Source organism: Scyliorhinus torazame, chromosome 7, assembly GCF_047496885.1.
Source record: "Scyliorhinus torazame isolate Kashiwa2021f chromosome 7, sScyTor2.1, whole genome shotgun sequence".
NCBI classification, from domain to species: Eukaryota; Metazoa; Chordata; class Chondrichthyes; order Carcharhiniformes; family Scyliorhinidae; genus Scyliorhinus; species Scyliorhinus torazame.
The window spans coordinates 276836429-276861013 of NC_092713.1; the positions used below are offsets into that span (position 1 = coordinate 276836429).

The window sequence follows — 24585 nt, forward strand, 5'->3', positions numbered from 1 at the left end:
TCCAGGGATCTCCCAGTTTCACGGTGGCAGGAGGTCCTCCCGGACGCCCTCCACTCCATCCGGTAGCTACTGTGTACCACTACTAACCAAACGCCTCATGAGCGCCTCATTGTCTTCCCCAGGAAGTCCTCCTCTGGAACGTCGCTGCCGACCTGGCTGGCGGCCCCAGGACCCACCTTGCTCCGGAAACATGTGCGGGCGCACAAGTCGGACCCGTTGGTCGAGAGAGTTCACCTCCTCCACGCGAACCCGCAGTACGCCTACGTGGAGTACCCCGACGGCCGACAGGACACGGTCTCCCTGCGAGATCTGGCACCCGCCGGCAACATGCACACCCCCCCGACACCTATCACCCCCTCCCTGCCACCGGCGCACCCCGCGACAGCCCCCTTCCCGGGAGGATCGGTCCTCCTCCCAGGTCCGACCAGAAGTGAAGCTGAAGCAGAAACCGTAAAGCTCCGGGAGGCGACAACACTGGAACAAGCACCACCACCACCAGGGCTGAGGCGATCGACAAGGACGGCCAGACCGCCCGACCGACTTGTGGCATCGGTGTAACACTAGAATGTTGTGGACTTTATCGAGAATTTTTTTCCCTTTTTCCCTCTTACGAATACTGTAAATAGTTCAAAACAAAAAAAAAATACCCTGTACGTACTGTGATGACATGCAAAATTTTTTCCTCCCAGGACCAGCCTTGTAAACCTCTACCACCATGCGAAGCACCACCCCGCCGGGTTCATTTTTAACAAGGGGTGAATGTGGTAGTATGCATTAGGGGTCATATGGGACTGTGAAGCCGTGATGTCATTGGCTGACAGATCCCGGTTCCTGGTTGGCTGTTGACCTCTAGCTCCACCCTGAAGGCGGAGTATAAGAACCAGGAGTTCTCCCCCGCAGGCCAGTCTGTTACTGAACTGCGGGGAACAAGTCACGCTTAATAAAGCCTCATCGACTTCATCTCTATTCGTCTCTCGTGAGTCTTTGTGCGCTACACCATGCAAGAGTGCAAAGTGACAGACCTCAGCTAGTGTGTACAGAGGCACTCGGCGATCACTGTGAGACCACTGGTGACTCCGGTGACACCATGATATTTCCACCCTCATTTTCTCGAACCTCTCCACAAGTCAATGCATTCATGCATTTTCCGACTCCAGACGTGCAGCTTCAGAAATCTCAGCTGACTCCAGTGAACCTGCTAAGACTCCGGACAGGGAGCATCAACAAACCAACACTGACTCAGTTAAAACAGACAAGACTCCAGATGGGGAGCAACCAAACGCCGACTCTGATTCACGTAAGCCGGACTTTACTCCAGACAGGGAGTGCTGCAACCTCAGTCATGGCACGCTCAGGGTGACAGCAGATGCCACAACGACAGGAGATGCATCACTTAACAATTACATTGGGTCAGTAACAACAAGCAGCGGCTACAGTCCAAGAGGAATACACTGATATTCACCACAGCTATATCCACACATTGTTTCCACACCAGCAGTGCAGCCAATGACAGCTCATGCTGGACAAACCCAGTATTCAGGCATGCAGCAGCCAGCAGTCTGTGCAGCATATTCTCAAACAGGCCAGCACTACGGATTGCCCACTAATGGAATCAAGACCGAAGGAGGACTACCGCAAGCGCAATCTGCACTACAGACTGGATGCCTTAGTTACAGCCCAGGATTTGCTGTACCCCAGCCTGGCCAGATGGCATATTCCTATCAGATGCAAGGTTCTAGTTTCACACCATCACCAGGCATTTATGCGAGCAGCAATTCTGTTTCCAATTCGACAAGCTTCAACGGTTCTCAGCAGGATCACCCTTCCAACACAGCACGTGGCCAGAACCAGCATGCACAGTCTTATCCAACTTCAACATATAGAACATAGAACGATACAGCGCAGTACAGGCCCTTCGGCCCACGATGTTGCACTGACATGGGAAGTCAAAAAACAAAAGCCATCTAACCTACACTATGCCAATATCATCCATATGCTTATCCAATAAACTTTTAAATGCCCTCAATGTTGGCAAGTTCACTACTGTTGCAGGTAGGGCATTCCACGGCCTCACCACTCTTTGCGTAAAGAACCTACCTCTGACCTCTGTCCTATATCTATTACCCCTCAGTTTAATAGAAATAATATGGCACATCCATGATCTCGAATGATACTGTTGCTGGTACCTCTTCAACGTCAACACCTTATTAGCTACAAGATGCCATCCGACAGCACCATAACAAACATCGAGGAAAAAAAGGGACTCCAAATCAGACAACAAAGTGATTTGACCACTTCTTAGTTCTTGTGGCACAGGGACGCTGATGGTGTTAATAACCAAGAGAGACATTTGACCATGATGAATGATGGTTTTTGAACTCACACGAATGATTTGGACTTATTGTTTAATCACTGTTCTCATGACTTGTATATACCTTACCTTATCTACCTGTTCTTTGTTCAATTTTCTCAAAGTGTGCAGAAAATATGGAACATATAAAAAAGGGGGGATGTGGTGATGTGCATCAATGTAAATGCATGTGGGTTAGCTAGACACTAGAGGGAGCACCAAAGACATCACACACACACACTCAACCAATAGATCAAGTAGATAGGACATGACCAATATACATTCACGATACACAAGGAGGTGACACGACCACAGGGGGGCATTACGCCAACCCATATATAAAGGACACCACACACATGATCTGCCTCTTTCCAGTGGAGACAGTCGGTGAGAACAGACACAGAGTTGATTCAATATTACACCCACCACGTGGATCGCAGTAACTGGTTAGTCAGTCTGGGTAGCTATAGTAGGATTAGCAGTAGTGTCGAACTCGAGTAATAGAAGTGTAAATAGTTTAATAAACGTTTTGAAGTTATCTCCACGTCTGAACCTTCCTTTGTCAGGTGCACCACAAGGAAGCCGCTTATGTTACACCTACAACATAACAAATCACTATGCTGAGAGATTGGATCGGTTGGGGTTATTTTCCTTTGAACAAGGAAGGCTGAGCGGTGACTTGATTGAGGTGTACAAAATTATGAGGGAATCTACCTGGGATCTACCCGGCTCGCCACATCTCCCGAGATTTAAAGCGATCTCGTGAGACATTGCGATCTGAATCCCATCCATTGCGGGCGGGATCATTATTTTACAAATCTGCATATTAGAGCGAGACAGTTAGTGGGGCGGGGGGGTGGGGTGGGGGGGGGGCATGAGAGAACAGGATACCAACTGAGGAGTTACGGCGAAAGGAGCTTCTTGGTGCAGGAAACAGGACTAATTGCGTCTCAACAGTGCGCTCCATCTCAGGCCCCGAATAGAACCAGAGTCCCGGTTGATAGCTTGGCGTTTCTCAGCGCTGTGAGCGTCGGAAAACACCCGGTTAAACACCCTCATTACAGGATTCTGTAACCATTCGGTTAGATCGTGCCCTAGCAAGGACACCTGGGTGCTCTTAAGCTAGCATGGACAAGATTGGCTGAATGGACTCCCTACTGTGCTGTAACCTTTCTATGGTTCTCTACCATGACGCAACCCAGAGCACTTAAGGAAGTGACTGTATAAATAGTGGATGCATTGGTGGTCATGTTCCAAGATTCCATAGACTCTGGAACAGTTCCTACAGATTGGAGGGTAGCTAATGTAAAGGGATGTAGGGAGAAAACAGTGAATTATAGACCAGTCAGCCTGATGTCAGGAGTGGGGGAAATGCCAGACTCCATTGTAAAAGATTTAATAGCAGAGCACTTGGAAAACAGGGGTTGGATCGGACAGAGTCAGCATGGATTTACAAGAGGGAAATCATGCTTGACAAATCTACTGGAATTCTTTGAGGTTGTAACTCATAGAATTGACGTCGGAAAGCCATGGATGTAGTTTATTTGGTCTTTCAGGAGGCTTTTGACAAAGTCCCACATAAGAGATTAGCATGTAAAATTAAAACGCATGGGATTGGGGGGAATGTCTTGAGATGGAGAGAAAACTGGTTGGCAGACAGAAAACAAAGAGTAAGGATAAACAGGTCCTTTTGAAAATAGTGGCAGTCACTAGTGGGGTGCCACAGGGATCACCCCAGCTGTTCACAATATATATTAATGATTTAGATGAGGGAACTCAATGTAATATCTCCAAATTTGCAGATGACACAAAGCTGGTGGGAGGGTGAGCTGTGCGGAGGTTGCAGAGATGCTTCAGTGTGATTGCACAGCCCAACTGGCAGGTGTGTTTGCAGACATCTTCAACCTCTCCCTACTGAGTTGTACAAGACATTGGTACGGCCACACTTGGAATACTGTGTGCAGTTCTGGTCACCCTATTATAGAAAGGATATTATTAAACTAGAAAGAGTGCAGAAAAGATTTACTAGGATGTTGCCGGGACTTGATGGTTTGAGTTATAAGGAGAGGCTGGATAGACTGGGACTTTTTTCCCTGGAGCGTAGGAGGCTTAGGGGTGATCTTATAGAGGTCTATAAAATAATGAGGGGCATAGATAAGGTAGATAGTCAACATCTTTTCCCAAAGGTAGGGGAGTCTAAAACTAGAGGGCATAGGTTTAAGGTGAGAGGGGAGAGATTCAGAAGGGCCCAGAGGGGCAATTTCTTCACTCAGAGGGTAGTGAGTGTCTGGAATGGGCTGCCAGAGGTAGTAGTAGAGGCGGGTACAATTGTGTCTTTCAAAAAGCATTTAGATGGTTACATGGGTAAGATGGGTATAGAGGGTTATGGGCCAAGTGCGGGCAACTGGGACTAGCTTAATGGTAAAAACTGGGCGGCATGGACTGGTTGGGCCGAAGGGCCTGTTTCCATGCTGTAAACTTTTATGATTCTATGATTCTACTCTGTCCCGAGATTTCCACCATCATAGCGGTGGCAAAGAAGAACAAGGAACGTGCCTCACGACTATCGTCCAGTGGCCTTGAGATCTATCATTGTGAAGTGCTTCGAGAGGTTGGCCATGAGACACATTAACTCCATACCCGCAGAATGCGTAGATCCGCAATTCACATACCGCCTCAACCGGTCCACAGCAGATGTTATCTCCCTGGCCCCACTCTCATCTCTGGAGCATCTTAAAAACAAGGACTCCTACATCAGGCTCCTATTCATTAACTACAGCTCCACCTTCAACACCATAATCCCAGCCAAGCTCATATCAAAACTCCAAAACCTAGGAATTGGCTCCTCCTTCTGCAACTGGAATCTTGACTTCCTGACCCATAGATCACTATCAGTAAGGATAAACAACAACACCTCCGCCACGATAATCCTCAATACTGGGATAAGACTGTGTATTTAGACCCCTACTATACTCCCTATACACGCACGACTGTATGGCAAAATTTGGCTCCAACTCTATCTACAAGCATGCTGATGACATGACCGCAGAGGGTCAGGTCTCAAACAACGATGAGTCAGAATACAGCTTCAAATTCCTAGGTGTGCGCATCACCAACGATCTGTCCTGGTCCAATCACATTGATGCTATGACCAAGGAAGCACAACAGCGCCTATACTTCCTCAGGAAACAAAGGAAATTCGGCATGTCTACATTGACTCTTACCAATTTTTACAAATGCACCATAGAAAGCATCCTATCTGGCTGCATTACAGGTTTGTATGGCAACTGCTCGGCCCAAGACCGTAGAAAACTACAAGAAAGTCGTGAACTGAGCCCAGTCCATCACGTGAACCTGCCTCCCATCCATTGACTCTATCTACACCTCCTCCTTTCTAGGGAAAGTGGGTGGCATAATCAAAGACCCCTCCTACCTGAGTTATTCTCTTTTCCAACTCTTCCATTGGGCAGGAGGTACAAAAGTCTGAGAACATACACTAACAGATTCAAAAACAGCTTCTTCCCCGCTGTTACCAGACTCCTGTATGACTCTCTAATGGACTGAACTGATCTCTCCACACATCTTCTCTACTGAGTAGCTCTGTATGCTTCACTCGATGACCATGTCTATGTATTTCACTTTGTGTATTTATCATATGTCCTATGTTTTCATGGATGGAATGATCTGTCTGGACTGTACGTAGAACAATACTTTTCACCATGCCTCGGTACACGTGACATTAAATCCAAATCCAAATCCAAATTGAAGAAGTTGAGTGAATGGGATAAGCAAGGCAGATGCTGTATAGTGTGGATAAATGTGAGGTTATCCACTTTGGTATCTAGAATAGGAAGACAAATTATTATCTGAATGGCTATAGACCTGGGTTCCTTGTACACTAGGTATGATGACCTTCAAAGCGAGAGGATTAAAGTACAGGAGCAGGGATGTCTTGCTGCAGATTTATACAGGGTCTTGCTAAGACCACACCTTGATTATTGTGTGCAGTTTTGGTCTCCTTATCTGAGGAAGGATGTTCTTGCTGCAGAGGGAGTACAGCGAAGGTTTACCAGACTGATTCCCCGGATGGCGGGACTGACGCATGAGGAGAGATTGAGTCGGTTAGGATTAGAGCCACTGGAGTTTAGAAGAATGAGGGTGGATCTCATAGAATCCAATAAAATTCTGACAGGACTAAACATGGTAGATGCAGGAAGGATGTTCCCGATGGTGGGGGAGTCACAATCTAAGGATATGGGGTAAACCATTTAGGACTGAGATGAGGAGAAATTCCTTCACCCGGAGAGTGGTGAGCCTGTGGAATTCACTACCACAGGAAGTAGTTGAAGCCAAAACATTACATCTTTTCAATAAGCAGTTAGATATTGTTCTTGGGGCGAAAGGGATCAAAGGACATGGGGGGAAAGTGGGACCAGGTTGCTGAATTGGGGATGATCAGCCATGATCCAAATGAATGGCGGAGCAGGCTCAAAGGGTCTAAATGGCCTCCTCCTCCTCCTATTTTCTGTGTTTCCATGTTTTATTCAATCAAACAGCCTGTTTTCCCCAACCTCAATATTTAGGAGTTTAAAAAAAAAACATTTTTTGTTTAATATCACAGAGTTGCTGGCAGTCGTGTCTAGGAGATTAATCTTGAATGTATGGAGATGCTAGGATAATCTTGAAGGGATTGGCAACCTTAGAATCACTGGAAAAGGTGGGCTTTAGGAGATAGCGGGATTAAGGGAATGGCCACAAGTATGTGAATTGAAGCCCAGGACTGGTTTGCGGTTTTATTTCTCTAAGCTGATGTAGAGCTCTTTAAACACAAAGTTAATTCTGTCAAGTTGCTACACTTCTTCAGTCGCCACCAAACTGCACAGTAATTAACTTTTACAGAACTTAAAACCCCAGATTTTAGCTTTTAATTCAAGTCAGTGAGTGACTGGGATCCAGATCGCAAACCTCACTCAGTGGTTCTACTTTGGCCTGAAGGTTGTTACTGCTCCTTTGGAATGTACTTCAGAGTGAAAAGTTTAAGCTGTGGGAAAATAACCGAGAAGTATAAAGGTTTTCAACAAAAAGAAAGGAAATGTCAAACTCAGAAGATAGAGAGAAAAGAGAATTGGATTGTCTTCAGCTTCGCTGCGTTGTTTATGATTCTCAGGACTAAAGTTGCAAATTATGTTTGTAACTTTTACTCACAGGAGAATGAGCCACTAGTGATAATTTACAACCCTTGTAAATGTGGTATATAACCACCGGGATTCGTTCAAAAACTGTCAACATCGGGTGTTTTTTTTGCCTTTCGAGTTTCTGTTTTGTTAACTTATAGCTCAATCAGAAATTGTCCCGAGCCAACGGTGTTCGAGTCAAAAGAAAACAGAAAGAAATGTAACTTCTTGTGCTTACCAATGTTGGATTTGGGTACGAAAAACAGCAGCAGGAATTAATTTGGTACACTTTCCTTTCCTAACTCCAAATTTGATGACTAAATCAGAGCCTGGATGCAATCATTTCCCTGAAAGCTGTTTGCGGTCATGTGGAGTAAAGTGTAAGTTGGATAAACAATACTGGTAAACAGGCACAAGGTAGGGTGTTTTGTCAGCGATTGCTATGCAGGTATATTGGAAAGGAATGTTGGCATAAATTTCATGAATAGCCCTAAGCATTCTTAGGTAATAAAGTCCGTTAAATTCTTTTGTCTTTGCTAAGATTAAAATAACATTACACAGCTGTACCAATTGGAAGAATAAAACGACATGAAATTAAACATACTTGGGAGAAATTATAAAGCAGTGACCTTTTGAAGAATTAATCATAAACCGTGAGAGCTTAGCCCAAATAATTTTTGCCATTCTCGAAGATTCTAACACATTACATCGGCTATTTAGCTTCTCAAGCGTGTTCCACTATTCAGTGAGATCATTGCTGATCTTTGAGCTAACTCCATGTACCCACATTTACCCCATACCATTTAATGTCTTTGCCAAAAAAAAATCCTGTCAAATTCAGCTTTAAAATAGTTCAATTATGTGGTTTAGAAGATTGTTATATTTTGGGACAGTTAGCGGAATCATCTGTTCCAGGTCTAGGTTCTGTGGCTGGAGCAGGAAGGGAAAATGTTTTCCTCACAGAGCCCAGCGGGAAATCGTGCCAAATTGCACAATGCTGAGCGAATTAATTACGCAGTTGGGGGGGTTTCCCGACGTTTCTCATGGTTGGTTGGGCAGGATGTCACATGCCCTCCCATCATAATCAAGCGCCATAGATTTCATTCCCTTCCCCTGCCCTTTTGGCCTCTGACACCCACCCACCTCTTTGTCCCTCCCCTCTTCCCTGACTAGCACCATCTATGTGCTCTATTACTTGCTGCAGCCGTACCCTTGCTTTTTGACGTGCCACCATCACAAGACTTTACCATCTGCTTCAGGGGCCTCAAGCTGCTCTGGGCCTGCATCCAAGCAAGTCCCGCCATGTGCATGCTACATTGGTCCTGTCCTGTGCTGGACCAGCGTCAAATCCCACTGGTGGAGTAGGTAATTTGATGAGTCTGTGGGTGAGGAGACAATTCCAATCAGGTGTTCATTTGAACCCTAGCTATAGGATGCTTCCTCAGGGACTCTAGTGGAAATGGCAACCCACCATCATGGTCAGCAACAAAATTTCCTGCCATCACTTTTGCCATCGGGAAATCAATATTTTAGCTTATGTCATATTGATCAATTCTGCCACTGGTGGGAGGGGACAACTGCTACCTTTCAAGGTAAAATGAAGGCGGTCATGTGACCTGTAAGGAATCCTGCTAAAGACTCGCCTGGGTGGCATGGCTGCTAAGATTAACGGGAGGCCTGAGTTGTTTTGTTGGAAAGAAGATGTAAAGAATTCACACTTGAGAATTGCAGCACAATTTGTCTTTACAGTATTTAGGCTACGAGTCTCCACCAAAGTCCCAGGAAATTATTGAAAATGTTGGGTTGTAAACAGTAATGTTTTAAACTGTTTACTTACTTCCAAGATAAAATAGAGTTGTGGTCCCAAGGACAGCTAATCAGCATTTCTACCTGGATCTAAGGCCCATGTACTTCACATTGCTCTGGAGATGGGCAATGAGAGGGGAAAGGTTTCTAAGATATCCCTAAAAATCACAGGCACAGACAGTCTGCCAGGATTCTGGGGAGAAAGCAGCTGTAAGCTGAAATTCTCCATGCGCTGACAAAGCAAAAGAGAAATTCTCCGAGCTTTGACAAAGGGTCACCTGCACCCGAAACATTAGCAAATTGTTGCGGTGGCTGCCAGACCTGCTAAGATTTTCCAGCATTTTCTCTTTGGTTTCAGATTCCAGCCACCGCAATAATTTGCTTTTATCCAGTGAAATTCTCTGTGGTTCACTTGGCAGGAATAAAAGCCAGAACCTTATACTTAGTGTGGTATTATAGGTATTACAGTACCTGATAGGCTGGAGCACCTTTGGTGGAAACTGTATGCTTTCTATTGGTTAGGATGTAAGGTAGCTCCGCCCTGCTAGGCGGGGTATAAGAGCCCGTGCCGCCCCAGCAGCCTTCATTCTGTACCTGAGCTGCTGGGGGAAACATCTAGCTTATTAAAGCCTTCAGTTGGACTACAACCTCATTTTAGTGGTCATTGATCGTGCATCAATTTCAAAGGCTAGTTTTATTAAGAAGAAAGGCTGGAGCTCCGAATCAAGCCGGAGTGTCTGCAACTCAGCCCCCACGCGGCAAACTCAGCGGCAATCTTCAAGCACTGGCTGGCGTGCTTTAAAGTGTATCTCGGGACAGCGGAAAACACACCCATGCGAGAGCAGAAACTGCAAGTCCTGCACTCAAGGGTGAGCCTGGAGATTTACACCCTCATCGAGGAAGCGGAAGACTTCGATGCAGCAATAGAGCTGCTAAAAGGACACTATATTCGCCCGGTAAACCAGGTCCATGCCCGGAACCTGCTTGCAACAAGGTGACAAACCCCTGGGGAATAGCTGGAAGAATTCTACCGTGCACCCCTGGTGTTGGGGAGAAGCTGCAGCTGCCCGCAAGTTTCGGCGAGCAAACACACTGAACTCTTAGTCCAGGACGATTTCGAGGCAGGTATGCTATCCTCACAAATCCGCCAGCGACTGTTAGAAAAAGACACTCTGGGTCTCAGGGAGGCACGGGCCCTTGCAGGCTCCCTGGACATGTCCTCCAGGAACGCCCATGCTTACGTTCCCGACCACGCGGCAGCCCCCTGGGCAGCGTGGAACCCCTCCGCGGCCGAACCCGAGATTTCCCCCATCCCCCCACAGGCCTGCGCTGCAAGGTGGCCTGGCAACCCTGGGTGGCCCCGCTGCTACTTTTGTGGGCAGGCCAAGCACCCCCGCCAGCGCTGCCCGGCCTGCACACCCACCTGCAAGGGATGCGGCAAAAAGGGCCATTTTGTGGGGGTATGTCAGGCCCGTGCAGTTGCCGCGGTCTCCGGCGGCGAATGCGGACCGCAACCACAAACTTCTCCATGGTCCCCGTGCGGCCAGTGGTCGCCGCCATCTTCCTATTCTAGGGCGACGTGCGGACCCCGGGCGCCGCCAGCTTGTTCCGCGGACGCCACGTTGGAGGGATGGATGCCGCCATTTTGTGCACCCCCAGCCATGTGTGACCAATGGGAGCCGCCATCTTGGATGAACCCCCAGGACCCCAGCTCGGCTGACCACGTACTGCCCGAAGAGAACTCTCAACTGTTGCGATTAGCCTCGGTGACCCTGGATTAGTCCCGGCCTCGAACACTCTCAACTGCTACAACAACCATATTCATCAACAGGCACGAGACGTCCTGCCTAATCGACCCTGGGAGCACGGAGAGCTTCATACACCCCAACACGGTAAGGCGCTGTTCTCTCCTCATCCACCCCGTTAATCAAAAAATCTCCCTGATCTCCGATTCATATTCAATGGAAATAAAGGGGTTTTGTGTAGCAAACCTCACAGTCCAGGGAAGGGAGTTCAAAAATTTATATGTTTACATCCTTCCCCACCTCTGCGCAGCTACACTCCTGGGTTTAGGCTTCCAGTGTAACCTCCAAAGTCTAATCTTCAAATTCGGAGGCCCTATACCCGCCTTACTGTCTGCGGCCTTGCGACCCTTAAAGTCGACCCGCCTTCCCTGTTTGCGAACCTCACCCCGGATTGCAAACCCGTCGCCACCAGGAGCACACGGTACAGTGCCCAGGACCGTATCTTTATTAGGTCAGAGGTCCAAAGGCTACTGAGGGAAGGGGTAATTGAAGCCAGTAACAGCCCGCGGAGAGCTCAAGTAGTAGTGGTAAAGACTGGGGAGAAGCACAGGATGGTCATCGACTACAGTCAGACCATCAACAGGTTTACACAACTGGACGCGTACCCTCTCCCCCGCATATCCGACCTGGTAAACAGGATAGCGCATTATAAGTTCTTCTCCACAGTGGATCTCAAGTCCGCCTACCACCAGCTCCCCATCCACACCAGTGACGGCAAATACACTGCCTTCGAGGCAGATGGGCGGCTCTACCACTTCTTAAGGGTTCCCTTCGGTGTCACCAACGGGGTCTCGGTCTTCCAGCGCGAGATGTACCGAATGGTTGACCGGTACGGTTTATCGACAACATTCCCGTATCTCGATAATGTCACCATCTGTGGCCACGACCAGCAGTACCACGACACCAACCTCCGAAAATTCCTCCAGACCGCAAAAATACTTAACCTTCCATACAACAAGGATAAATGCATGTTTAGCACCGACCGTCTAGCCATCCACGGCTACATAGTGAGAAATTGAGTTATAGGCCCCGACCCTGAACGCATGCGCCCCCTTATGGAGTTCCCCGTCCCTCACTGCCCCAAGGCCCCGAAGCGTTGCCTAGGGTTTTTCAGCTACTACGCCCAGTGGGTACCCAACTATGCGGACAAGGCACGTCCCCTGATCCAATCCACAGCTTTTCCCCTGTCGATAGAGGCCGGCCAAGCCTTCCGCCGCATCAAAGCAGACTTTGCGAAGGCCACGATGCAGGCCATCGACGAGTCCCTCCCCTTCCAGGTCGAGAGCGATGCGTCAGACGTAGCTCTGGCAGTCACCCTCAACCAAGCGGACAGACCTGTGGCCTTCTTCTCTCGTACCCTCCATGCTTCCGAAATCCGCCACTCCTCAGTCGAAAAGGAGGCCCAGGCCATAGTAGAAGCTGTGCGACTTTGGAGGCATTACCTGGCCAGCAGGAAATTCACTCTCCTCACGGACCAATGGTCGGTGGCTTTCATGTTTGATAATGCACAGTGGGGCAAGATAAAAAACGACACGATCTTGCGGTGGAGGATCGAACTTGCCACCTACAACAACAAGATCTTATATCGTCCCGGGAAGCTAAATGAGCCTCCTGGCGCCCTGTCCCGCGGCACATGTGCCACCGCACAAGTGGACCGCCTCCGAGCCCTCCACGAGGACCTCTGCCACCCGGGGTTCTCTCGCTTTTTCCATTTTGTCAAGACCCGCAACCTGCCCTACTCCATCGAGGAGGTCAGGACAGCCACCAGGGACTGCCAAATCTGCGCGGAGTGCAAACCGCACTTCTACCGACCAGAGAAAGCGCACCTGATAAAGGCTTCCCGTCCCTTTGAACGCCTCAGCATGGACTTCAAAGGCCCCCGCCCCTCCACCGACCGCAACACGTACTTCCTGAACGTGATTGATGAGTACTCCCGGTTCCCATTCGCCATCCCCTGCCCCGACATGATCGCAACCACCGTCATCAAGGCCCTACATAGCATCTTTGCACTGTTCGGGTTCCCCGCTTACATACATAGTGATGGGGTCCTCTTTTATGAGCGACGAACTGCGTCAATTCCTGCTCAGCAAGGGCATTGCCTCGTGCAGGATGACCAGTTACAACCCCCGGGGTAACGGACAGGTAGAGAGGGAGAGCGGAACGATCTGGAAGACCGTCCTACTGGCCATACGGTCCAGGAACCTCCCAGTCTCCCACTGGCAGGAAGTCCTCCCGGATACCCTCCACTCCATCCGGTCACTGCTTTGTACGACCGACCACCAACCAGACACCTCACGAACGCCTCCTTGTCTTCCCCAGGAAGTCCTCCTCTGGGACCTCGCTCCCGACCTGGCTGGCAGCACCCGGACCCATCCTGCTCCGAAAACACGTGCGGGCGCACAAGTCGGACCCGTTGGTCGAGAGGGTCCATCTGCTCCATGCTAACCCCCAGTACGCCTACGTGGCGTACCCCGACGGCCGACAAGATACGGTCTCTCTACAAGACCTGGCGCCCGCCGGAACCCCACGCACACCCCAACCACCAGTCCCACCCTCCCCTCCACCGGGGCACCTTACAGGAGGATCGGTCCTTCCGCCGGCCCCGTCTAGGCCCCCCCACCCACCGACGCTCCCCGCAGGCGTTCCCTTCCCAGGTCAACCGTTTTCCCCACCAGCACCGTCTAGGGGTGCAGAAGCTGCCATGGAGATCGAAGCCACGCTCCCGGAGTCACAGACGCCCGCGCCTCCACCAGAGTCACCGCCGAAGCTCCGACGATCACAGAGGATGACCAGGTCGACTGATTGCTTCATTTTAAATTGTAGACTGTAAACTGTAAACTGATTGCTCCATTTTGAATTGTAAACTGTAAACCGTAAACTGTAAATGTAAATCATCAAATGTACATAGCTATCAGAATTGTAAATAGTTACAAAACACTGTACGGATGTATTACGGTACCTCCATAACTAATTCTACCACGTTGCCATGTTTGTAGTATCAGGCCACCAACCCCGCCGGACTCTTTTTTAACAGGGGGTGAATTGGTATCATAGGTATTACGGTACCTGATAGGCTGGAGCACCATTGGTGGAAACTGTATGCTTTCTATTGGTTAGGATGTATGGTAGCTCCGCCCTGCTAGGCAGGGTATAAGAGCCCGTGACGCCCCAGCAGCCTTCATTCTATACCTGAGCTGCTGGGGGAAACATCTAGCTTATTAAAGCCTTCAGTTGGACTCCAACCTCGCTTTAGTGGTCATTGATCGTGCATCACTTGGAGTAAATTGTGAGGAGTTAAAATGAAGTTGGAAGATTTGGCTAGTTTGCTCGAGAGACCAAAATTCGAAGAACATTCTCACAGTAAATGACTGTTCTGAGGTTGCAATATACAAGGTTGCATTAATTGCCTACCTAAAATAATGTTTAGTCAAAAACACTCTGAGTCTGTTCATCACAGTAAAACTATTAAAAGATCTTCTTGTGTCATTCTTTTAGCTATCAACTGGATGTTCAAATTTCTTTATTTTCAAGTTATCAGCCTCTGTGCAGATTGTAACAGTATTAACATTTGATTAAGCATCAATTGGGTTTCAAACCTCTCCCACACTCTTGTGTGAAGAACTTTTTCCTAATTTTATTTCTGTAAGATCTGGTTCTAATTTTTTCACTTTATTTCCGTTCCGATTATCCCCACCTAGCAGAAAGACATCCTCCCAATCTGCCCCAATTTCCCCTTAATAACTTGAAAACATAATCCCTCCTTAAAGCGTAACACAGGAATCATTCTGGTAAACCTACAGTGCATTCCCTCAGAAGCTAATATCCTTCCTGAAGTGTGGTGGTGCCTGTTCACCGTACTATCGGTGTCATTTGCTACACCATTTTACAGCTGAAGCATGACTTCGATCTCCTTGTGTGCCAGTCCTCTAGGTATAAAGGTCAGCCCATCAGTATCTTTGATTATCTTCTGAAACTGCTCATGATTTTTAAATGATTTAAGTACCTGGGCTCCCAAATCTTTTTGGACCTTGACTGTTTCTAGTTTTGGAAAAGTACCAATTAGAACCTTTTAAAATTCCAAATGGGATGACCTTTCACATTGAAACCCCATTACAGCATCCAAAGCACTCTTGGAGATTTTTCTTTTAAAGAAGAATATTATATCATTCAGTGCAAGGTAGTAACCTTATTTAATATTTGGAAAATTCCATTATACTCAAGATACTTGTAATCACTCCCATTACATTAACTTTTTATCAAAACATGGAGCACATTTTTACATTCCCTCACTGGTGGATTTGCAAGCAAGTGGATTGGGGGGTAAAACTCTTCAGGTGGTCTTCCCACAAGCCTCTCCAAATGCTCTCTGTATTTTTATGGTCGGGTGGGCAAGGCCTAGGCTGGCCTGTCCTTGCCCCAGTTAAGAACCTTAGTGGTCAATTAATAACTACTTATGTGCCGGTTCCTGACCAGCCTCAATTTTCAGGCTGGCAGATAGAGTTTGGGGCCAGGGAGGAAGTGTGGAAAAATACCCTGCTCAGGCTTCTGGTAGGAAGAGGATGGCACCGCCATTAATGGCCTCCTTTCAACATCAGGCACCACTCTGCCCCTCCCCCCCCCCCAAAAAAAAATCTACATCTTCGCCTCACCCCGGCCCCCAGCCTCTCCATCAGCATCCCAGCACCCCCCCCCCCCCACCCCCGGCAACACTGCTCCCGTCCACCCCCCTAACCAACAGGCCTCATTGTCTCCTTGCCTGAAACCACTTACTTAGTCCTGGACTCCAGGACTGCCTGCAGTCCCAGTTCTGTCCACTACAGTTTCTGGTGCTGCTGGGACTAGTGTGGCAGCAATCCGAGGCACACTTAACTCCTGGGTGCGGAAGTGCCATTTCCAGCTGTCTTGTGAGGGTACCTTTAAGACATGGATATTTAAGCAATGTATCTTTAAGAAAACGGTGATGTCAGAGAGTGGGTGGGGCTGAGGTCAGGTCAGCCATTTTGCAGGGTTTTTTTTGGCAGTTCAGTTTTGCAGTTTGCAGGAAGAAAGAAAGGTGCTGGAGCTGAAATCACCCAAGCTAATATATCTCTGCCATTCTACAGAAAATATATATCCTTTAACCAGATGTGATACTGTTTAAAGGTGTTAAGTCCCTTGGAAGTTTGAAGGAACATTTTAAGGAGTTATTTACTGTTGCAATATTTTCTGAGTTATCTTTGCAGTAAGGGGTGTTAAGAGATCCAATGTTTATTTAAGATGTTAAGTTGAGTTCATGGAATAAACAGTGTTTTGTGTTTAAAACCCACGTGTCCATAATTGTAATCCCACACCTAGGGAACAAGCCGCGTGCTTGGAAAAGCAACAAATCCATTAAAGGGAGAGGTTGGTTGAACTCCATGATACATTTTGGGGTTCTGAAAATGCCTCGCCCATAACACAGCCAATTAACACTTCTGGGGCGAAATTCTCCCCCAACGGCGCGATGTCCGCCGACTGGCGCCAAACACGGCGCCAATCAGACAGGCATCGCGCCGGCCCAAAGGTGCGGAATGCTCCGCATCTTTGGCGGCCTAGCCCCAACATTGAGGGGCTAGGCCGACACCGGAGGGATTTCCGCCCCGCCAGCTGGCGGAAATGGCGTTTGTTGCCCCGCCAGCTGGCGCAGAAATGCGGCGCATGCTCGGGAGCGTCAGCGGCCGCTGTCAGTTTCCCACGCATGCGCAGTGGGGAGAGTCTCTTCCGCCTCCGCCATGGTGGAGGCCGTAGCGGAGGCGGAAGGGAAAGAATGCCACCACGGCACAGGCCCGCCCGCGGATCGGTGGGCCCCGATCGCGGGCCAGGCCACCGTGGGGGCACCCCCCGGGGTCAGATCGCCCCGCGCCCCCCCCAGGACCCCGGAGCCTGCCCACGCCGCCTGGTCCCGCCGGTAAATACCAGGTTTGATTTACGCCGGCGGGACAGGCAATTTCTGGGCGGGACTTCGGCCCATCCGGGCCGGAGAATCCAGCGGGGGGTCCCGCCAACCGGCGCGGCCCGATTCCCGCCCCCGCCCAATCTCCGGTACCGGAGACTTCGGCGGGGGCGGGATTCACGGCGGCCTACGGCCATTCTCCGACCCGGCGGGGGGTCGGAGAATGACGCCCCTGATGTCTGTGGGTAGTCAGTATCAGAGGCAACGTGTTCTCCGCTGGCTTTTCGTGCAGTGACCAGTGAAACCCTGCCATCCAAAAACTCTGACCCTAAGCGGTTTTTGAAGCTTATATGATGTAGACACAGATAATTTCGAAATTTACAAGTGGAAAGTGCTGAAAATACTCAGCAGATGTGGCAACATCTACGGAGCGAGAGACAGTTTGAATCTAATATGCCTACTTCCGGTTTCATGTTTACCTAGTTTAATGTTCCCGACACAAATTATTATTTTCACCTTTCCAAAAGGGGGTTCCCTGGGAATTTTTCTGGTCACTTTTGGCACTCTAAGCCTATATCGGTCATGATACCACCCTTAGCCAAAACCCTCAGTACTTCCTAGTGCCACATCCCTCTATATCCATCCTATCCACGTATTTGTCGAGATGTCTTTTGAACACCGTTAATGTATCTGCTTCCACAACCTCCCCTGCCAATGCGTTCCAGGCCCTCACCACTCTCTGCGTAAAAGACCTGTCTCACACATCTTCCCTAGGTGTTGCCCCACGGACCTTAAAGCTATTACCCTTGGTGACTGGCCCCTCCACCTGGGAAAGAGTGCCAACCATCCACCCTATCCATGCCCCTCATAATCTTGTTGACGTCTATCATGTCACCCCTCGACCTCCGTCTTCCTCATGAGATTCAGCATCTCAGCATAGCTAACACCCTCTAGACCAGGGAACGTCCTGGTAAACTTCCTCTGCACCCTATCCAAAGCCTCCACATCCTTCTGGTAGTATGGCGACCAGAATTGTGCACAATATTCCAAGTGCAGCCTTACCAGCCCAACACAACTGTAGCATTTCTTACCGGTTTTTATATACCTCAAGTTAGATATTCAGGATATCTACGCTGCTATTTGCTCAATTAGAATTGCTCAGTGATGATAATCTATGCCTCTAATTCCTTCTGTGTTAACATCCCATCCCTTGATGCACATGACAACCACTGAAAATTACCAAAGTTAGTCAAAATTGGAATACAGCATCGGCAGCTTTTTTGCTTTATTGGGAACTGAAGCTCGTTTCAACATTCCAGTTAAATCTATTTAATGTAACAAGAAACCAATGACCCACCCTTCATATCTATAGAACCCTGTATTATGGTGACTGGTTTTACAGACCACACCTTTGTTTATCTCATTGATAATAGTGTTTCTTTTTATTTCACTACATTGAAATGTGCCTGAATCACCTAATTAAGGACACACCTTTTCATGTCTCGCAATATCTATAACAACCTCTCAAAGCAAGTATTTACATTTCTTGCCATTCATTTTGACCTTTGGGCGGCATGAAGTAATGAGGTGGCTGGGCTCATACTTGGAGCAGAGGTCAAAAGTCGAATTCCAATCCATCTCATGCTTTTCGTGAAGTTTTTTAAATCATAGCATTTGGTTTGTCATACTGTCATTATTTAATATTTTGATCGATTCTATCAATTATTAAAAACCCACAGCATAAGAATAAGCTTAAACAAATCAAACAACTGGATCATATGAGCTTGAATTGTCTCACAATGTATTTTCTCTACTGCATACTAACAAAATAAAACCATTTGCTACATGATCTGATGAAATTGGACATCTCTAGAAGCTTAAAATACAAGGTTTCATTGTGTACAATTCAATGACCTGAATCCCTTTGGATGTTAACGTCACCACAGTCCAAGAGGACCATCGGCTGCTCTCCCCTTCGCGAGTGAGCTGATTGGTGGTGAATTTTTAAAAATAAATTGAGAGTACCCAATTCTTTTTTTTCCAATTAAGGGGCAATTTAACATGGCCAATCTACCTATCCTCCACATCTTTGGGTTCATGGGGGTGAGAGCCACGCAGACACTGGGAGAAATTGCAAACTCCACATAGACAGTGACCCAGGGCCAGGATTGAACCTGGGTCCTCGGCGCCATGAGGCAACAGTGCTAACCACTGCTCCACCGTGCCGCCCGACTGGTAGTGATTTCACCGGAGAATTGCCACAGCTCAGGCAAGGGGCTAGTTTGAGAAGGCCAGGTCTTCATGAATAACCGCAGCTGGTACCAGAACCAGAAACAGGAAGCAGATACTTCAGGGTAGGTAGACTATCGTCTGTATATAATATTAAAAGATCATCAACATCTGTATGTGTATTGTAAGTTATATGTTTTACTGTTGTAGTTCTAGCATCTGACCAGCAGGTGGTGACAGTATGCAGGCAAGTGATCAGGTGCGCCTGGGGCTGGATTCTCCCAGAATGGCACCATGTCCCCACGCCGGGGTAAAAACGCTGGTGTTTCGCTCCCGAGCTTCCAGCAAAAAAGATCAGTCGATTCACTCACCTTCAGGGGGCTAGCAGGGACCCAGAGTGATTCACGCAACTTTGGCTGTGGATACGGGCCCCCGCACTTCCAGTCTGGAGTCCATGCATGCGCACAGCTGTGGCCTCCAGCGGCCGCGCCGAGCTCCACGGCGGACTCAGACCACGGAGGTAGCTCCAAAATGTAGGCCCTCCCGACTGGCCACGTGCCCGAAGATCCGTCCAGCCCGATCTGTCCCCCGGCTGCCCATAAGGCCCCGCCCAGTGCCCGAGTCCGCAGCCACCACGCGAAGTTCCTGACCGGCGATAGGTGGTTAGAACCATGCCGTCGGGAACTCGGCCGGCTGGGAGCGGAGAATCGGCTGGCGGGCTTCTGGCAATGGCCCCCCAGCTGCGCGGAGTATTCCGCGAACATGGCGATTCTCGGGTCCTGGAGAATTGCCAGACCAGCGGCGGGCCCGATTTCGGCGCGAAAGTTGATTCTCCACCCCCCTGCCAAATGCAATTTTGCTGCGGGGCTACGGAGAATCCAACCCCATGTGTTCCAGCAGAAGGTGCTGGTCAGGAGTTGATAGCAGTCGCATATTAGAGTAGCTCTGTAGCACCTTAGTATAAATTAGTGTTAGACCATTATTTCCAACTGCATTAATCTTAGACATTATAGTAATCCTTTGGAGTAATGTTAGTAATAAATAGTTTTGTTCTGAAACAAAGTCTAATGTTCTTTGTTAATACTACAACATCAAGATCCAAGATCAGCATAATCAAAGAACATTACAGATACAAGCAGTCAAACAGTACCATGTGATATAACGAATAACAACTTCACAGTTTTCTCTTAAATGGTTGGACAATGAACATTGCTAATTAACTTTTTTAGAAATAGTCCAGAATGCTTCGCTGAGTATTAATCCAGATGGTTTAAACAATCTGAAACTTCTAAATCCTTCGAAATATCATCGTCTTGGATTTACAAGCCACTGCTTTGCTAAGTCAAATTTCTTACAAGGGCTGGGATTTTAAGGTCCCACCGAAATTCCTGCTGAAAGTCAATGGATGTTTTGCTGAGTCGCCAAATTCTCAGTCCCGCTCGTGCGATGAGTCACGAAAATACCGGCAAAGCTTTTCAACTACGCCTTTGACCATGTTTCCCAACGTACACCACACTTATGTTCCATTCGTTCATTCCTTGGATCTATTTTTCATCTCTTTCAGCAACCTCCCCTCCACCAGCCCATCAGTAAAACAGCTTGGGACCCTTTTTACGTCAGGAGCTCAAAGGCCAGATTTAACTATGCATGTTGTGTAGGGAATGGGTCAAAGTAGGTTGATAGACTGTTTGGCATCCTGCATATTTTTTTTTCTTTGAAGCCATTGGAAGGAGAGTTAGAAACCGGCACTGATCTAATGAGACCTAATTACAGCCCCAATATATAAAGAAAAGCTGTTGTTGAAAATCACTGAGTACGATTTATGTGGCTTCTCAAAGAATATAGGTTAATTTTCTGCAATGTTCAGTAAACTGAAGGTTAAAAAAATAGCATGTCATGAACTGAAAATTTGAAAGCTTTCCAATGAGAAAATATATTTAAATAGGGAACTGGTCAACCGTTGAATGTTGTGCTAAAAAGTAACCTGAAATGCCTAACTTGTGACAGAGAGAATGTTGTTGGTGCAATTTTCATGTATGCACATTAGTTTAAAGAGGCTGTCATGTTGTCAGATTATTTTTCACCAAGGAAGGATTGGAGAAGGGGATAGGGGCAGTGGGGGGGGACATTGTATTTAAAACAAAGTGTATTCAATTTTTTTTTGAAGTTACACAGGTGTAAATAGAGTTTTGTTTTATTTTTATTCTCCAAAGACTGTTGTTCGTGATGTTTTAAAAAATTGTTAGTCTATCTCAGCCATTGATAAAGACCTTTCATCTATTAAGTTGGGAAATTTGGAGTTCCAGATGTTCAGCAGCTGGAGGCCTGAATTATTTTAACTCCTGAGACTCCTCACCGCCCCTGGTCAGCTACCTGTACCAAATGGGTGGCAAGTGATAGTTGGCCAGCCAGCGGCATTGGGATTTCAGGTGCCATTTGCCGGGACCAAAGGAATGATCACTGCCACTAAAGCAAAATGCAGGGAGGAAGGTTAAGTAATGCACCGGCTTCCCGAATGGGTACGGTGGAGGACCCTGGGGATCAAGCCAGGCCTAAATGTTCTTGTTCCTCTTGGGCACATAAGGAGAGTAACAAAATAGGAAAATAGCTTACTTGCACAGAACCTTAATGGCCTTGGATCCTCTTCCTGTTATCCTCATTTAGCAAGACAGACACAATGACATTACAGTTCAGGCCACCAGTTAAAATTGCGGTGGGGGCCTGATGATATCATGGACCCTTCATTTGGATTTATACACAAGGACCTCATCAGCATCAGGTGGGAACACTTGCTGCTTGTTGAGAAGAGGAAGTGGAAAATAGAAGACTGTGGGAATGGGGCCGATTTTAAAGTGCCTGCCCATCTGATATATGGAAAGCAGTAAAGATTAAAATCACCACCTCTAGTTTTAGACATGGTCCATGTGGAAAGATCAGCTTGGAGAATTATGCAAAATAGTTACGAGATTAGGTGTTATTTTGTCATTGAACAAGGCATAGAGACCACTAACATTTTTTTGTTTGCTTGACCCTTTTGAAAGAAAATAGCTTTACATCAATGAAATATTGCTATTTTTGTTCAGACAAAATAACTCAAATTCATAAGCATCTTATCATATGTATATCTACTCATTCTTATAAGGTGCAAACTGTGCGCAGAAAAGCCTAGTTGATTTGACCAGATAAACTTCCTCAGGAAACTAAGGATATTCGGCATGTCCACATTAACTCTTACCAGAGGAGCATCATAGAAAGCATCCTATCTGGCTGCATCACAACCTGGTATGGCAACTGCTCGGCCCAGGACCGCAAGAAACTTCAGAGAGTCGTGAACACAGCCCAGTCCATCACACAAACCTGCCTCCCATCCATTGACTCCATCTACACCTCCCGCTGCCTGGGGAAAAGCGGGCAGCATAATCAAAGACCCCTCCCACCCAGCTTACTCAGTCTTCCAACTTCTTCCATCAGGCAGGAGATACAAAAGTTTGAGAACACGCATGAACAGACTCAAAAACAGCTTCTTCCCCACTGTTACCAGACTCCTAAACGACCCACATTAACACTACACCCTGTATGCTTCATCCGATGCCGGTGCTTATGTAGTTACATTGTGTACCTTGTGTTGCCCTATTATCTATTTTCTTTTATTTCCTTTCCTTTTCATGTACTTAATGATCTGTTGAGCTGCTCACAGAAAAATACTTTTCACTGTACCTTGGTACACGTGACAATAAACAAAATCCAATCCAATCCAATCCAAACTATGGATCAGTTGCTACCCTCCAGGTTCACTGCAACCAGTGAGATCTGCCAAATGCGATCTACTATTATCTATCTTAATGTTTAAAGTTTTTTGTATCTGCGTGCCTATAATTATAGATCAGAGATTCTCTTTAATGTTACTAACCTCTCCACGCAAATCAAAATGATTACATAATAACGAGCACTCCAATCCAAACGCACTCAGCTTCTCTACTCTGCTGGTATGCACTGACCCTCACCTCCATGGCATGACTCAGAATTATACCCAGGAAATTAAGTATGCAAATTCAATTAATAATTTGAGAAACAAAAATGAAAAGTGAAAGATAATGGATATCAAGATGATCAGTATAAGGAGTAAAAAAAGCCAAAATATAAGAATGAAGGGGTTCTGTGATAAACACAAAAAGAGGCATACAGAAAAAGCTAGAAATGCGCAGAGTAAGTTACGTACAAAAGAGAACGCTAATGGATGGATATTCTTAGTTTAATAAAATTTTGCAAGCACCTCACAATAATATGATTACATTTGTCCATTGAGGTGTCCTTTGTGTTTTAATTATTTATTTCAGGACCTAATGCTGGATTTTTGCAGAGTTGGGCTGGCAGTGGAGCCCTTTAAAAGGAACAGGCAGCACCCGGATGCAAAAGGCCGGCTGCCAACTCCAACAGATCCCATTTTTTCCAACAGGAAGAAGAGGGTGGGTTGTGAATCACACCAGCAGGAAACCCAAACTCAGCATTTGAAACAGCCTTGACGTTTTGGTGTTTCGGGGCCTAAACCCACAGTGTGGGTGTCACAAATTGATGGAGTAGACAGGAACATTCTGGAAGAATGGATGAAGTCTGTTTAAGTGTCAGAATCTGGAGTTTTAAAAAAATTATCAGCTCATTAAACATGGAAAAAAACAAGCTTAAAGTTAAAAAAGAAACACAATCTACTGGACTGCTATGATTATTTCATAGAATTCATAGAATTGCAGAAGGATGCCATTTGGCCCATCGAGTCTGCACGGCCATTTGAAAGAGCACCCCATATCTCACCCAAGCTTTTTAGGCACTAAGGGTAATTTAGCATGTTCAATCCACCTCACCTGCACATCTTTGGACTGTGGGAGGAAACCAGAGCACCCGGAGGAAACCCACGCAGACACAGGGAGAACGTGCAGACTCCCCACAGTGACCCAAGCCAGGAATCGAACCTGGGACCCTGGAGCTGTGAAGCAACTGTGCTAACCACTGTGCTGCCGTGCCGCCCATGACATACCCTCTCATGCATGTTAGAAAAAATCATGACAAGCTGTTCCACAGTTTTGATAGGCATTTCCCAAGGGCATTTATTATGTCATTAAGAGCGTTTGGTTGAATTTTAAAAGCCACAATGATCGCTGCACGGGATTCTGAGTCCACAGTTTGTTTGACACTATAATAAGGCTATTAAAGGATTAACTGACTTTGATATGGGTACTCAATCGATGTTTGTTTCTTTTTGTAACATTTTGAACACTTGGAGAGATTAGTTTTGACTGGGTTTCATGAATGGGA

General features: G+C 47.2%; 1 protein-coding gene across 7 annotated transcripts in view; it reads right to left on the bottom strand.

Annotated features, from left to right (window-relative positions):
• The window catches only part of LOC140427057 (uncharacterized), a 202681-nt gene that overhangs the window by 170852 nt on the left and 7244 nt on the right, over positions 1–24585 (bottom strand). For 2 of the 7 annotated variants that reach the window (XM_072512515.1, XM_072512512.1), the window contains exon 1: positions 7763–9966. The exons of the other annotated variants lie outside the window; for them this stretch is intronic. The gene's annotated coding sequence lies outside the window, so the exon portion shown is untranslated. Of the gene's footprint in view, positions 1–7762; positions 9967–24585 lie in introns of those variants that run through there. 7 annotated transcript variants of the gene reach the window in all.